General features: G+C 34.9%; 1 long non-coding RNA gene across 2 annotated transcripts; it reads right to left on the bottom strand.

The window, feature by feature from the left end:
• Positions 1-3388: 3388 nt before the first annotated feature.
• Positions 3389-5345, bottom strand: LOC145554415 (uncharacterized). 2 transcript variants are annotated; one of them, XR_014090379.1, is made up of 3 exons: positions 4584-5328; positions 3979-4093; positions 3389-3884 (listed from the first exon to the last, which is right to left on the bottom strand). It is a non-coding gene; the product is annotated as an uncharacterized LOC145554415 (long non-coding RNA). The 2 variants fall into 2 exon arrangements; XR_014090378.1 differs by having other exon boundaries at positions 3979-5345.
• Positions 5346-6524: the final 1179 nt, after the last annotated feature.

Here is a 6524-nt window from a genome sequence, read left to right as displayed (position 1 = left end):
TTGCCTCAGATCTTACTGTTTTCTGTCAAACTCCTCTGGAGTACACCAAGGTCATACTTTTTGAAATTTTATAATGTATTTTTCTATATTTTTTTATTTTTTATTACTTTGTATTCTGCTTGTCTACATTTCTGTATGCCTTCTACTTCTACTGGTTTTACTATCTCCTAAGGTCTCCTATAATCTTTAATCAATTTGATCAATTCATATATCAAACTGTTTTGCCTCTTCTCCTTCGTTATGCTTTTTGTTTTACTCTGTTTCACTTCTTCAAATATTTGTTTTTTCTGCTTCTGCTTATTTATGCCTCTTGCTTAGTGAACTGCCTTACGCAGCAAGGCAGTTCATTAACATTAGTACAAACATTAGCATATCATTGTCCTACACTTTTGCACTGTTTTGCACATTAGCCTTTTCCCTAAAGTTAGCTATTAGCTAGTTTGCTTATTAATTAGACATGGTTAGTATATTGAATGGAGCAAGACCCATTAAAACAACATGCTGGTGATGCTCCACATGCTACTGCCAGCATTTAGACTAACATTAGCATTTTGGCTAATGTTAGCATATACACTAAATTTAACAAAGAGAATGGCATAAATCCATGCTACTCAACATTCTTGATACTCCACATGCTGTTGAGTACATTGCAGCTTTATTTAGCATTGATTCTAATTTTTAGCATCAAAATGCTCGGTTTTAACCTCCAGGCACACTTTGGATGGCCCCAGTTTAATTTCTTCAGGTATTTTCTATTATCAGGGCATGTTGTGCAATGCCTGGTAGGAACCGACTGTTGTACACCAAACAAGCCATCTCTTTATTTTTAAAGCAAGCCAGTCTCTACTCTTCCCTATGTAATGTTAATGGAAGGCCACAATTACAAAGCTACATGATCTAGCAATAGTAAAACTTTAAGTTCTAAGTTTAAAAAGAAAAGTCTTTCTCTAATAATCAAAAGCTTGACTTTGTTTTCACTCGTGTAGGAATTGGAGTAATCAATAATCTTCCTTTACTTGCTTTACAATTTGCAACATACTATCAACAAAAAGCTAACCAAAGTATCTCTTTTGCTGTATAACTTGAATACATTGACCCTCTTACAAACAAACTGTCAGTGCTGACAGGATTTAGTTTGTGCACTTCCCATTTCTGTAATATCTGAACAGTTCAACACATCATAAAAATTCCAAAAGTGCAGAAAAGCTGAGACAATACGCTTTCAATGCATATATGATAATTAAGGTAACCTCTGGGGAAAGTTGTGATATGAGCTTGACCAATTACAACAAAGATTCTCTGTTGTGTTATATTTGTCCCTCAACATACACTGTATTGTAACTCTTGAACGTTTGGCTGCATTAACAAAATTCTAAAAGTTTTAGAAAGTGCATAAAATAAGCTTTTTAATGGATTCTCACATGTGCATATTGCAGCAGACATTAGAGTAAATATTTCCATTACAGAATTTCCCTGCAAAGCTTTGTGTTGTATCAGCAGAGTAGTGGTGCGGTGCGAGAGACAGAAAGAGAGAGAAAGAGAGAGAGAATGAGAAGATGGCAGAGGACAAGTTACAATCGCTCGTAAAATTATGGAAATGTCTAAAAGAAAATCCACAAGACTGATAAAGGGTCCCAAGAGAGACTATATAGACCACCTTCTGTCAAATTTTAATCGGATGATTGATTGATGGCCGCGACTAATTGATATTAATTGATATCAAACCCCCCTCCCCCCATGGGAACCTTGTGACCTCCTGACCCATGGGAACCTTGTGACCTCCTGACCTTTCCCCCCTACCCCCCATGGGAACCTTGTGACCTCCTTATCTTTCCCCCTGCCCCCCATGGGAACTTTGTGACCTCCTGACCTCCCTCTGTGACCATCTGTTCATCATCATCTCCTCCCAAACTCATTGAATTACCCAATAGAATCAGAGACAGGGGGTTTGGCCTTTTTAGTGTTTGTTATAAATACTGTCGAAAAAATCAAGCACTCTACTGGTGAGAGTTATTCAAGAACTTTACAATGTATGGAGCTAAACGAGTTCATCCTGCTGCTGAGAATAAAGAACCTGTCTCCTCTGCAACATCTCATAAGGATTCGGAGTTACCTAGCCCGAGAACATTTGCTAAGATGATGGCGTCAACTCCGTTAACAAATAAACATCTGCTTGATGAAGAAGAACCTACAATTGTATATGAGATCCCGATAGCAGTGAGACCGGATTTGGGTCTGGTGATGGACACACCGGCAAGCTCACCTTCATCGCCTGATCCGTCTACCTCGGAAACTGTGGATAAAAGAGAAATATTGAGAAGCGGGACTTCTCTTCTATGCGAGACACTAATCTCCATCTACAACAACTCAAGTCTCGGAGGTGGTGCCCCCAAAAGATCGACATTTTATCTGACTTGTGTGCAGATGCCGATGCTCCAGTCCTTCAAGGAAGACTGGTGTTTAAAACCTCACGGTCTTTGGGTTCCGAAAATCTCGCTGCTGGCTTGATATTGTCAGTGAAAAAAACTCTGACATTTCCTGTCCAGCCTCTAAGGCGGATTCTTTTCTGAGACCCCGCCCAATACCATATATAATGCGAGAGTTGCAGGAACTCTGACACCAAACCTTTAGAATGGAAGAAGCAAGAAGCTACACTGCAAAAAGTCCCCTTTCAAAAACAAGAAAAAAAAGCACAAAAATAGGGTATAATTTTCTTAAAATAAGAAAAATTATCTGCCAACAGAACAAGAAAATTTATCTTGTCAAGATTTCTAAAACAAGAAAAAATATCTTACCAAGATAAACCTACAATATCTTAAAATTAGTGTATTTTTACTTAAAACAAGCCAATTTCACTTATACGAGTAAGATATATTATCTTATTTTAAGAAAAATTATCTCAAGTAAAGAAAATGTTTCTTGACAGTGAATTTCTTGAAATAGCGTAAAATTTTCTTATTTTAAGAAAAATGTTCTATGTATTAAGAAAATAAATCTCATATATTCTATTTGTATTAGTAAAATTGGGTTGTTTTAAGTACAAATAAAATAATTTTAAGATATTTGTAGGTTTATCTTGGTCAGATATTTTTTCTTGTTTTAGAAAATCTTGACAAGATAAATTTTCTTGTTCTGTTGGCAGATAATTTTTCTTATTTTAAGAAGATTATACCCTATTTTTGTACTTTTTTTCTTGTTTTTGAAAGGGGACTTTTTGCAGTGATATACCTAAATCTAGTTTATTTTTATTGTTGCATAGGATTAAAATATATATTTCGTCATAGCTTTACTCAAGGTTATTATGATAAGACAAAAATCCAAAAATGTATCCTGTGAATACTGGAACAAGAGATGTTATTGGCTTGCTGAAATGAAGACATGAGTTCAATTACTTTTAACATCTTTATTACGTTTAAGTTTCACATAAACACAATAAAACATGACTACTGGTCAGAATTTAAAGTCTGGATGGGCATCTGATTCTGAAACAATCCTGTAAAATGACAGAACAATGACAATCTGACACATCTGCCGCACTCATAAGATGCCCTAAGAGTCAAGCAAACCAAACTGTCCAAAGCAAAAAAAAATCTTGGGATTAGATGTCAACAATAGGAGCTTCCTCCACAATGAACTTCTTCCAATAAGCCATAGCCTTTTATATGTGGAAGTCTTGCCTCAGTTACAGACGCTGTTCTCAAGACATCTGTCAGCAGCACAGAGAGGAGTGGCCCCAGACACACGGATGCTGAAAGGTGTAGTAGCTGTGATGTCCTCCTTTCAGAAGATCAGGGCAGGCATGGTTCCAATGGCCAGTAGAAAGTTGGTTTCACGATCACCACAGAGCTGAAAAGTGGTCTTGTTTGAAGTTGTTGGGTCATCTGCTAATTGGAGCACAGACAGAAAAACAATCACAAAACAAACCATGTTTTAGGGACTAATCAGTGTAATGATGAATCAGTATCATAAATTTCTTACCTTGAGAATGTGAAGGATGCCGTCACTTGCATTTCCCAAAGTTTCTTGTAGATGGTGCAATACGTGATTGACGATGTGTCTGGCATAGGCTTCACCATGGCAACAGTTTGGTTTACTTGAAAAATAAAACAAGTCTTATTTTAGTTCATGTGCTCAATTACAATATTACATGAATTCAAGATGGCAAGAAAGTTATTTTAATTAAATCAAACTAGGACTACTTAAATTCACTAATTAAAAATAGTGTTTAAAATATCCTGGTAACAGTGTGGAATATCTAACCTTGTAGACTCAATGCATTTAAGTTTTTAAATTACAGCACATAAAACACCCTCAAAGTTAGTGAAATACTAGGCGGAATTGCCCTTTAACCATTTCCCGAATCAGAAGCTAAATGATAAGCCACCTTAGCTATGTTAAAAAACGGAAGCTACCATGAACCCGTGTCGATATTATTTTTAAGCCACAGCTATTGTGGTTAATAACTGTTCAAAGCTCATATTCACAAGAGCGGCTGTTTAACCGCGGATGAAAATTGGCATATCACGACATGCTAACTAGCTTCAGTTAGCTTATCTTAGAAAGACAGACAACTTTAAACTTACCTCTGAGTACAGCAGCTGTAGGGTCTATACACGTAAAAAAGTCCTCCATCTTCATCCATGTCCAACCGAGATTAGAAAATTTGCCAAAAGAAAATCTTATAAAAGTACAATAGATAAAAGCTTAGTTAGTCTGTTACAACTGAATTAACCGTTAATGAGGGCAGTTAAATGATCTCTGGCGTTGCCGTTAGTGATGTGCGGATTGATACTGAAATATCGATTCTTCCGATACCAGAACTTAATTCTTTAAAATCTATTGTCAGATCCAAGGATCAATACTTTCAACACTTTAGTAATTTGAAATAATGTAGATTAACAAGAACACGTTAGAAAGTAACTAAATTATTGAGATCTTGCCTAAATGAAACTTTGTTAATGGGAACTACTTTTTCTTCCGCCTGGTAAGTATGTAAGGTGTAAGGACGTAATGCCCAAGCGCAGCGTGCTGCTGACGCTCACTCACTCAGAAATGAACATGTTGACAGATTATAAAAAAAGTGACAAGGAGCTATTTCAGCTGTCATTTTATAGTAGTTTTAATAATTAAACAATGATGTACACTGCTAAAAAAAAATAAAGGGAACACTTAAACACTTAAGTGAAAACTTAAGTGTTCCCTTTATTTTTTTGAGCAGTATATTTAGTAGGGTTATTACTTTACTAATTTTCTTTTTTTTAGTTTGCAACTCCATTTTCACATGTTTTGTATATTTCAGCTGAATTAAAATAGTTTATAGTAAACGAAATTGTTCTCAATGTACTTCTGAGTTTAAAATGAGTGCATCAGAGTACATTGTGTTCTTTTTATGAAGCCAAGATATGGATTACATTTATTTTTTATTTAATTAAGAAACAAATTAACTGTCTTTGCACAAAGTATGGGATCTGTATTGCCAATACCAGCTTAAATTTTACTCAGTATTGGATCAGAAAGAAAATCTGTTGTATCGAACATTAATACTATCTCACTGACATTTTGGGCGCTTTCCCATTTGGATTGTATGATGTCATAAAAGGGGTTACAAACATGATGAATAAAATATTGTTCAAACTAATATTAGTAACTTATAAAGTAAGAATTTGAAATATAAACCAAAAGTTTAAATATTTATCATGACATTGAGCTAATCAATATTGTTGATTCTAATCTCATTGTGTGGAAAACCAGCCATTTCAAATCACACATCAATAGAAATTTCATGACATGTCAGTAAGAGGTCCCACATCTTGCATCAAGAAGATCAATTTAAGGTCCATAGCAGACGGAAACATGCCAAGAATTATCTTGATATATAAACTGATATTGTCTCTGAAATTGTTGTTAAATGTCAACCGTTTAAATATTAAATTATAATTTCCAGTACACTCTGCCAACTTAAACAAGAGTATAAGTTCATGGTTTTTTTTTTTTTTTTCATTGACAATAACACAAAGGATTCCATTTGGACATAGTCTGTTTTAATTATCTGAATACATTTTATTAAGTATGTGATTTCGCTTTCTGTGCTTGAAATAAGAAATTTTAACTTATATAAAATAAGTTCTAGACTTGAAGTTTGATTGGTAAATATTGATATTCTAGATTCTAGCACATATTTACTCATAATAAGTAATATTTTCTTAATATTAAGCTTTTATATCTTACTGAGAAAATTAAGTACAAAAACACTTACAATAAGAAAAATAATCTAGCATAAATCCCTCTTGGTGAGAAAAATTATCTTGTCAGAAAGAAAACAAGAAAAATCTCCTTAATTTAAGATATATAATCTTACTAAGATTTCAGTTTTTGCAGTGTATGGAGTATGGGGGCCCTACTGAGGTGAGCCTAGTTATTCGACAGAGAGCCTCTTCTGTCCTCCGTCTCCTGGAAGCTACTTCTACATGGATCCGTATCATCCCCCTTCTCCTCTCTTGCACTACTCCTCATCGGAATCGTCT

Source organism: Poecilia reticulata, chromosome 12, assembly GCF_904066995.2.
Source record: "Poecilia reticulata chromosome 12, P_reticulata-male-v2, whole genome shotgun sequence".
Lineage (NCBI taxonomy): Eukaryota > Metazoa > Chordata > Actinopteri > Cyprinodontiformes > Poeciliidae > Poecilia > Poecilia reticulata.
The sequence above is the reverse complement of the archived record's forward strand: the minus strand, read 5'-3'. Positions and strand labels throughout refer to the sequence as shown.